The sequence below is a fragment of the Pelmatolapia mariae genome, linkage group LG3_W (genome assembly GCF_036321145.2).
Source record: "Pelmatolapia mariae isolate MD_Pm_ZW linkage group LG3_W, Pm_UMD_F_2, whole genome shotgun sequence".
Classification (NCBI taxonomy): domain Eukaryota; kingdom Metazoa; phylum Chordata; class Actinopteri; order Cichliformes; family Cichlidae; genus Pelmatolapia; species Pelmatolapia mariae.
The window spans coordinates 50,579,285-50,589,870 of record NC_086229.1 but is presented as its reverse complement, the minus strand read 5'-3'; the positions used below and the strand labels follow the sequence as shown (position 1 = coordinate 50,589,870).

The window sequence follows — 10,586 nt, the reverse complement described above, 5'->3', positions numbered from 1 at the left end:
ATGTTCACCATTAAACACTTCCTAAACACTTCATGGCAGTGCTTCATCACTGGAATGTGAATTTGTAAGTAAATATGTAAAATGTGTAAAACAAACTTTGTTAGGATGTGTGTTAATGTAAGCTATACAATGTAATATAAATGATCAGTTTATTTAGTTATTTTATGTAAATAATCAGCAGATACCAAGTGAAACTTTGGTGGGGGAGAGTAAAGGCTGCAGTGGATCTGAGAAGGTGTGAAATACATCAGTGTGTGTCCTGTTCACACGGAGCCTCGGCCGCTCATTATAGCAACCAGCTGTCAACTCAAAATGACGTGTGGTGAGTGAAAGACTTGAAAAAGAAAGACTCACTCATCATTCTTCTTCAACATGCAGGACACTGTTGTAATAGAAAAATTCACTTGTACTGTTTAACCCATGTTGATATAAATGACTTTGAGCAGCATGGTAACCTAGATCTCACTTTAGAGATGTTCTCAGGTGTTAAATGTGAATGGCCTCCTTAATTTGTCTTTGACTGTATGCTGACTCTGAGTTGCTGAGTTCCTGCTGTGTCTGTTTCAGCCTGGTGTTCATTCTTGTATTTGCTCAGGGTCCAGGATACAGACTGGATAAGGCACATTTAGAGAACACATTTAAAACAAGACAACAAAATCGTTTTTCATGTTACTAAGATTAAGAACTATATTTTATGTATGAGAGAAGAAGAAAACCTTTGGGTAAATCAGTTTGGATAAAGACATATGTCTAATATCTGAAAAAGTAGAAATTTCAAAAATGAGAGAAAAAATGGAGAAGGGAAAAATGTCTGACTGTGTGATCAGTTTTATTTAATCCAATGAACAACACAGCTCAGCAGCCTTTATATAGCACGTTTATAGCACCACCATCTGGTCCGGGGTGGAGTTAGTGTAGATATTTTTATGGCCCTTTTCCCCTGAAAAACTGCATTTGTTTTCCATAAACACTGTAATATTCTACATTTGGCTAATCTGTTGCTGCGATGATCCTCCTCTATGATATATATAAAACTGTCATGTCATTGATCCTGTAGTTCAAACTTCTGACTGCATTTAAAACAAGAACAAAAGTGAAGCATCAGGAACAGACATGAGATTCCTGCAGTTCAGGAACTCGGCTGTAGAAACCCACAATTTGGAGCTTTAATAACACAGATAGAAGCTCATCGAGTCTCTGTGTGCTTATCTAACTGATAAATCAAATGAAAAATCTACTCATCCACTGAAATGAATGAAATTGTGCAGCAGCTAAATAAATGTTGGAGTGATCAGAAAAATCTTTCACCTCAATCCATTCTTGAGCTTTGAGCAGAATATATGTGTGTAAACATGAAAAACAAAACAGTTTTCCTCTTTGAAGCCAAGTTTTGGAGGAACTATTTGAATCAGTTTTGTCCATCATTAAAACCGACATTTATTTGCCAATCATTCAACTTCACCACTTGTGTATAACTCTGCTGATTTTATTTCCTTTGTGTCCAGGGTGAGAGCTGAAGATGGTGGTGGGTCCCCCATGTTGTGTGTGTGCAGTTGGCGCCTGGTTCCCTTCACGATTGAGTGCACGTTCAAAAGCTGGTAAGCCTCAGTCCTGAACTCTCCTCCCCTGTATGGTTGAATGTGTAAGTTTTTTTTGTTTGTTTGTTTTGTTTTTTTAAAGTTGCTTTCTCAATAATAAGCTACACTAAACTTTAAATCTTGGAAGCACATCTCCTGCCTCGTTGTAGTATAAAGAACCTGTGCACCTTAATGTGTTAAATATATAAATATGCATTAAAGCCACTAAAGTGTCTTATAATCCCTGTTAACACATGCCTGCTGACACATGATACACAGTAATATGTGTTTGAATACAACATGAAACCTGTTAATGTTCTGATTTAACAGCAGATTTCTCCACATGCAGGACAGAGAAATTCCTGCATCTGTCACACAAAAAGTGGAAAATATATTTGTTTGACGTGTTAATCATAATAAGAATTAAATAACCTGTCAGTAGATCCACTTTTACATTGAATTATCTATCGGTAAAAATCTAACTCAAATCAAATGCAACAAATACAACATTCAGAGAAAAAAAATCCAACCCTGCAGGGATCAAACATCTGATCAAACACCAGAGTTGGACACAGACTTTCTAATCTGACATCACAAAGTTATCCTGAAGCTGTAAATCTAATTAAAAACTCCCCAAAACTACTAGGTTCAATGAAAAAAAAGAAAAATCCTCAGAAGAGGCAGATGAGGTGATGAAGAAGAGAGTGTTCAGTGGGAAAAGGCCAGTGAGTTCATGTAAATGCTGCTTCTGCTGTAAGACACAGACATAAAAATGCATAAATGCTCCATGATTTTCATTTCTATCCATCATCTTGGACACTGGCTATAAATGTGTTCACTTCATTGTTGTGTGATTTGGTTTCTTCACATGTCTCCTTCAGTGCAAATAAAGGACTGTTAGAGTGTGTGCTGTGTGTTTTTCTGAAGCATGACAATCCTTTCCAACAAGTATTTCCAGCTGTTTGTCTCCACTCTGCACTTTAGTCTTTCTTCCTGTCATGTCTGTGTTTGTCCACCAGGTGTCTCCCTCAGCTCATTTTCTCCAAATCAGAAGCATCAGATTTGTGGAGACGCTCTGCCTGCCAGACACAGCTCAGGGCAAAAAAAACATGTCTATACTCCACAATATGAAGGCCTGTGTTATTTAGTGTTTATATTTAAATGTATAAATGATCAAATATGATGAATCTTTTCATATGAAAAATGGCATTAATTGTCATCACTCTACATACAATAATAATAATATGATATAAAAAAAAACTCAATGATTCAGATTTTTATTAAATTTTAAAAGTTCAAACCTCAAAGACATTAAGTTTACAGTCATATATGATCAAGAAAATCAACAATCTTCACATTTCAGAAACTGGAACCAGCTTTAAATGTGACTAAAACAAGGATAAAACAATCAATTCTCTAATCATTGACTAACTGATGAATCACTGCAGCTCCAATATATTGTTGCATTTGACAACCCACTACAGCAACTACAGAATAAAACCACTAATCAGACTGATGAAAGATTTCAAACTTGCTGAATATGAAGAGTAGTATCATTTAAACTCACATGATTATCAGCCATAAGAACAAATTCAGATTTATATTGATGTAAGGTATATAAATGTAAGTACAGTTTGAATCAGTGCAATATTATTTTCACACATCAATGGACCACTGAACTTCTCAGCTTCTAAAATGTAAAGCCTCATTTAGAAACTACACAAGTACATATAATGGTCAGGGATCAACATGAACCTGTCTTCTCTATTTGACTTTAATCAACTCTGCAGTGGCTCCATCTTTCCAAATATAAAGTCCAGCATAGAGCGGCTGAGTGAATGTGGTCTGGACTCTGTGGAGGAGAGTCATGGTTTCAGAGACGCTGTAGAAAGACAGAATACCTGCTCTGTGATCCAGGTACACTCCTACTCTGGAGGACCGAGGACCTGAGAGGACAGTTTGAACATCATTGTGCCAAAATTGAAAACTGTTTGTGTCACAATATAATGCCCAAGATTTGTCATTGTATCCAAATACACATTCATTGAGGCTCCCTGTTCTGCTGATATTCTTGTATGTGACTGCTACACAATCTCCTCCTCCTCTCCACTCCACCTCCCAGTAACAATGTCCAGTCAGACTCTCTCTACTCAGGACCTGTAAACATTCAGTAAATCTGTCTCGATGATCAGAATAAGACTGTTGCTGTTCCTTAAATGTTACTTTTCTGTTCCCCTCAGATAATAACAGATGTGTGTTTGCTGTGTTTGGATCCAGTGTGATTTCATGTGAATATTTTAAGAATCCAGCTCTGGTCTTTGGCTCTGTTGGTGACAGTAAAACATCCACTTCAGTGACTGTCAGTGAGATGTTTGTCCATTCATCGACTAAACTCTGCTGGATGTTTAGTCGTCTCACCTTGAGCTCCTTCTGCTTCTCAGTCCTTTCTGCTGCAGCTGGGACTGTTTCATGGTCTTTATGTTCATCCATCAAGCAGAGATAACAGATACTCTGCTGATCAGTACGACAGAAAATCTTCATCACCTCATCATGACGAGAGCAGATGTTCTCCTGGAGCTTCTTGGAGGGGGCCACCAGCTTGTGTTTCTTTAATGGAGCTGCATCATAGTGAGGTTGGAGGTGTTTCTCACAGTAAGAGGCCAGACAGACTAAACAGGACTTGATGGTTTTCAGCTTCCTCCCAGTGCAGACATCACAGGCCACATCTTCAGGTCCAGCATAGCAGTGATCAGCTGGAGCAGCTTGGAGTCCAGTCTTCTTCAGCTGCTCCACTAAAGCTGCTAACATGATGTTTTTTTCCAGGACAGGCCTCGGTGTGAAAGTCTTCCTGCACTGAGGGCAGCTGTGGATTCCCTTCCTGTCCTCTTCATAAAAGTGGGTTTTAATACATTTCATACAGTAGCTGTGTCCACAGGGAATAGTCACCGGATCCTTCAGTAGATCCAAACAGATGCAACAAGAGAAGGTTTCTCGGTCCAGCTGAACTCCTTTCTGTGCCATTTCTCCTCTCAGTGTCAGTGACTGTGTGAGTTCCTCTTTCTTTTAACTGAAACTAGTCTGAGCTCTGATCTCAACATCATGTGTTTCTGCAGTGAATGGAGCCTGTCAGCTCTTACACATCACCACATGGGTTGTTTACACCCAAGTGCAGATCTGAAGGGGAGGGAACGAGGAAACACGTGGACAGAGAGGATGTGCTGTGTTTAAGAGCAGGAAGAAGAGGGAGAGTTATCAGGCTGTGCTTCACTCCAGGAAGAGGAGCAGTTTGAGAGCAATACTGTGTGTATAACCCCTACTTTTTTTTCCAGCTTTTAAGCTCATTAACACTTTCTTCTATATACATACACTTCAGTTTAGAAATGTCACAGTTCTCACTGAATTTCACAAACAGTCCTTCAATTTTCATCAATACAGGAGGATTTTGATAGAATCAGAATCTTTATTGTCACAGGTACAACGAAATTAAAAATGGTCCCCGATCAGTGCATCATCCCTAACAATATCAAAATATAAATAAAACAATAAAATTCTATAAATAAAATCAATAGAATACTAAGAGTGCTAATAAGAAGTGTCAGTAAACATTCACATACATTTGCATACATTCCCACATACATGCTTCAGTCAGCGCATAGATTAATACAAGAGTGGCGTGATGGACACTTTTTTGTAGCAGTATTCAGACATGTTATTGCAGTTGGATAAAAGTTGTGTTTGAGTCTATTCGTCCTTACACTGACTGCTCTGTACCGTCTGCCTGAGGGCAGCAGTTCAAACAGGGAGTGGCCAGGATGTGAGTTATCTTTTATGATGTTTTGGGCTTTTTTAAGACAGCGGGTGTTGTGTAGATCTTCCTGTGTGGGGAGAGGGCAGCCAGTGATCTTTTGGGTGGTGTCAATGATCACTTGGAGTGCTTTCCTCTGAGCCACTGTGCAGCTAGTGTACCAGATGCATATGCAATAGGTTAGAATACTCTTGATGGTGGCTCTGTAGAAGGACACCAGCAGTCTCTGTGTGATGTTATTCCTCCCGAGAATTCTCAGGAAGTACAGTCTCTGTTGGGCCTTTTTCAGCAGCTCGGAGGTGTTCGCACTCCAGGAAAGGTTCTCCTCTATGTTGACTCCCAGGGAGCGAAAGTTCGCCCCCCTTCCTACACGGTCCCCATTAATGAATAGTGGTTGGATCTCTGCCTTTTTCCTTCTTAAGTCTATTATGAGTTCTTTGGTTTTTGAAGTATTGAGGAGGAGGTTATTGGCCTTACACCATGACGACAGCTGCTCTACCTAGTCTCTGTAAGCAGACTCGTCACCCCCGGAAATGAGCCCCACCGCAGTGGTGTCCTCTGTAAATTTCACAAGGATGTTGCTCTGCTGGAGAGGAGTGCAGTCATCTGTGTAGAGAGAGTAGAGCAGCGGACTGAGCACACAACCCTGGGGTGAGCCAGTGCTGAGGATGTGTGATGGCCAACTCTCACTCTCCATTTACGGCGCGAGAGGAAGCTGCCAATCCAAATGCTTTACTGTATGGAAGCCCCAGGTCTTGTAGCTTGGCCACCAGTTTGTGTGGAAGGATGGTGTTAAAAGCTGAACAGTTATCCGGAAAGAGTATTCGCCCTTAGTTCCCATGCTCTTCCAGGTGTGTTACAGCAGCATGGAGTGCTGTGGCTACAGCGTCTTCTGTGGACCAGTTTGCTCTGTAGGCAAACTGGTGTGGATCCAGGCTGCAGGGCTGCTGTGATGTGTCCGCGGACCAGCTTCTCAAAGCATTTCATAAAGGTCTGTAGTCATTCAGGCTGGATTTATTGAAGATCCTGGTGAAGATCCCAGCCAGCTGTTCTGCACAATCCCTCAGTATTCAACCTGGCACACCATCAGGACCCAGGACCCTTCCTTGAGTTAACAGCCTGCAGAGTGCGCCTCACCTCCTCCTCCTATAGTCCCCCTTCGCCTCTCTGATGCATCTCTTCAGGTTGGAAGGGGCTGCGGTGTAGTGGTCCCTGTTGCCAGACCTGAACACGATGTTCCATCTCCTTCAGCAGCTGCTTGACCTCCTGGGTCATCCAGGGCTTTTGGTTGGGATAAGCCGGACATTTGACTGCTGTTACAATGTCAATGCAGTGTTTTATATAGTGTTTATGATGGATCATACTGCTGAGTTATAAGAAATACTGTTTTCAGAGAGTCATCGCCTTAGTTGTCTGATTAGAAAAGAACAGAACATACTGCACAGGAAGCCAAGTTCATAACATAGGCGCTGTAAGAGAGAAAGAATGTGAATGTTTAGGTTTTATGACTTTGGAGGGGGGCTGAGATATGGAGGACCACAAGAGCCACGCGCATCGAAATAAAAATTTCTGTGCTTTAATAATGAATTGTAGAATAAATTCTGCAATTGTAAATTCATTTTTGAATTCCAATTTAATAAACTGCATTTCAAAATCCTTTTTCCAATTGCATTTCAAAATCCTTTTTCCAATTGCACTTTAATAAACTGCATTTTAAAATCCTTTTTTCAGTTGCACTTTAATAAACTGCAGTTCAAAATCCTTTTTCCACTTGCAATTTAATAAACTGCAGTTCAAAATCCTTTTTCCACCTGCAATTTAATAAACTGCAGTTCTAAATCCTTTTTCCACTTGCAATTTAATAAACTGCAGTTCAAAATCCTTTTTCCACCTGCAATTTAATAAACTGCAGTTCAAAATCCTTTTTCCACTTGCACTTTAATAAACTGCAGTTCAAAATCCTTTTTCCACCTGCAATTTAATAAACTGCAGTTCAAAATCCTTTTTCCACTTGCAATTTAATAAACTGCAGTTCAAAATCCCTTTTCCACCTGCAATTTAATAAACTGCAGTTCAAAATCCATTTCCCTTTCCTGTTCGCTCCGGGATTAGCTGCTGGATTAGCTCCTGGATTAGCTGCTGGATTAGCTCTTCGATTAACAACTTGCTGGAGGCTATTCAAATTAGCCACACCGTGGGATGTAAGGAGCTCTCTGATTGGTTGGTCAGACACAGGCTGTCTGCCAGCCTGGATTTTTCTAGCTCATAGCTTCTCCCTGCTAAGAAGCGTGTGTGCTTGTACAAAGGCCGTTCAGCCTCGGGATTTACACTCGGCTCGACACGGATATGTGAAGAATGAAGGGACCCTGCAGCGAAACGGAGAGCCCAACCTCTGACTGAGTACTTGTTTACGCAGTCTGACCACCTGTTGAAGGTAAGGTGCTAACGTGGCTAACGCTAGCATCACCGCATGTAGCCCCGTTATTTTAAGGACATCTTAGCTAATGAAAGTTTTACGTCGCAGCTGTACGAGCTCGCTACGTGTTTTGTAAGCTGCTGTGCTCTTCACAAATAAAGCTGGAAGCAGCTCAGACTGTTAGAACCAGCACTGAGGCCTGTTACATTTATACAGTGTTAGAGCAATGGCTGCAACCTACAGCCTTTAAACTAGCGATTACAATGCTGACAGTAAACTCGTCAGTCCAGATGTTACCACATTACTTTGTGATACTTGGAGTTAAAACAACCGAGACAGGCTGATTAAAATAACAGCTGTCAGTTCTCTCATTCCTTATATCAAGACTGGAGATCACACTACTGATTTCAGTTCATTTAATATGTGAGTGCACAGATTCATTCTCAACTGGACATAAATGATGATCAAAGGTTGTATATATGATGAATTCATCCAATCCCAGCCTCTAACACAGTGCGCTGAATCTTAGCTTTGAATGTCCAGTATATTCTAATCAGTGCAATGTAAGCATTCACTGAACCTACAGTATCTACACCTGTGTGGCAAATGTGTGGTAAAGATACAGATAATGAAATTTAATTATTAATACAATATACATCATGAAAAATGAAAGCTGAAATTGATTCAGTTTAGTACTTTTCTCTGTATGCTCTGTGATTATAAAGGCCTTAAATTCTGTGATATATACTGTAAATGATTTTCACAGAGGTCTTAAAGTAGTTAAATCACTGCTGATAGTCTGGTTGTTTGTATTTTCACATGTTTTTGTGTCTATAGGGCTATTTGATGACGATATGAACTCCTCTGGGAGATGAGGACACACCCACATCTGTTCCATACTGCAGCCATTGATGGTGTTACAGCTCTGAGGCAGCTTTGGGCCATCAGACGCACACACTGGAAAACCAGCACCTGGACTTCATGCAGGAGAGACGGCCTCAGTGATTTAGGTTCATAAGCAAGTTCAAACATTTCTGGCCTCTTATCACTTAGGTTTTTTAATCTCAAAAGTGAATGCATTTAAAGCAGGAACTGCACACCTAGCTGTCAAAAGTTTGGCAGCATGAGTAAAGTTTTGTAGGGTCCTTGTTAAAAATTCCACAAGCACCACATTTGTCATATATAGTTCATTTTGTACAGGACATTTTTGAAATTATAAACTATATATTCTAGTTGTCCACTTGTCAGTAATTTTTGAGTAAATGGATGTCACTGATAAATCAGTGGTGATTCACCTGCAAATGTTTTTAACAAACTTTGTTTTTTGTAGAATTAATCAGCAGCTGTGGAGAGATGCATTTGAATATCTTCTGGTTCCACTTTTCCTAACCTGGAAGCTGAGGATGGCTGATTTCTGACAGGGACACACACCTCAGCGCTTATCATGGGTGTTACATCCTCTGTGCCGCGATTCCAGAGAAAACGAGAGAGCAACGACCACTCATTAAGACCAGCCAGAAATCTGTCCCTTTCTGGCAGCTGTGGAAACTTCCAATAAGAAAGTTTGCATTCTTAGAACAATGCTGGGTCATGTGTGATGTGTCATCATATGAGGATATTACATTTTGCCTTAATTCTGCTCAATTAAGTGTTTTGATCGTTGATCCAGTATGGCAGCTTTGTATTGTGCTGCAAGTTAAAACCTATTGTCCTCATGAGCACAGCATCTAACAACTCTCCTTAAAAGAAAACGAATGACTTTAACTGGACACAATGGTTTCCAGTGGGAGATACATTCATCACTCATCCGTGACACTGGAGAAGTCACCTGGATGAGTGATAAAACAATTTCCCATGGAAAATCCAGAGGAACTAAACTTTGTTGTTTCTCTGGGCTCAATTTCAGCTCTAGGAGCATCTCTCAGAAGAAAACATTTTGCCAATAATCAGATAAAAAGATTGTTGAACCAGGTGGTATTCTCTGGAGTTTAAGACCAAAACTGAACTCAGTGAAATGACATTAGACTGGAATTCATAAGATGAATAGAAATACTGCTGAAGCTGAATGATATATATGTGTGTGTGTGTGTGTGTGTGTGTGAGAGAGAGAGAGAGCGAGAGCGAGCTTTGTTTTCTCCAATTCACCAGGTCTGTAAAGTTCAGTATGACTGTGGTACATGATACAAAAGAATAAATACAGAAGAATAACAACTTTATGTGAATAACTTTACTCTTCTTAAAAATAACTCATAAAACAAGTAAAAGTACAAATGTGTACAAGTTAGAGACTTCCTCAGTAAGTTTACACTCTTTTGGAGTGATTTTAATGGTGTGTTAAAGAAGAAAGAGATTAGGAGGTAAAGTAGAGGATCCAGAGTCCATCATCACTGAGGCCATCTCTCCTGCATGAAGTCCAGGTGCTGGTTTTCCAGTGTGTGCGTCTGATGGCCCAAAGCTGCCTCAGAGCTGTAACACCATCAATGGCTGCAGTATGGAACAGATGTGGGTGTGTCCTCATCTCCCAGAGGAGTTCATATCGTCATCAAATAGCCCTATAGACACAAAAACATGTGAAAATACAAACAACCAGACTATCAGCAGTGATTTAACTACTTTAAGACCTCTGTGAAAATCATTTACAGTATATATCACAGAATTTAAGGCCTTTATAATCACAGAGCATACAGAGAAAAGTACTAAACTGAATCAATTTCAGCTTTCATTTTTCATGATGTATATTGTATTAATAATTAAATTTCATTATCTGTATCTTTACCACACATTTGCC

At 40.0% G+C, this 10,586-nt stretch overlaps 1 long non-coding RNA gene across 1 annotated transcript; it reads left to right on the top strand.

Moving 5' to 3' along the window:
- The first annotated feature begins 7,388 nt into the window (after positions 1–7,388).
- LOC134616822 (uncharacterized) lies at positions 7,389–9,850 on the top strand. The gene is made up of 3 exons (XR_010091482.1): positions 7,389–7,816; positions 8,636–8,808; positions 9,129–9,850. It is a non-coding gene; the product is annotated as an uncharacterized LOC134616822 (long non-coding RNA).
- The last annotated feature ends 736 nt before the right edge of the window (positions 9,851–10,586 follow it).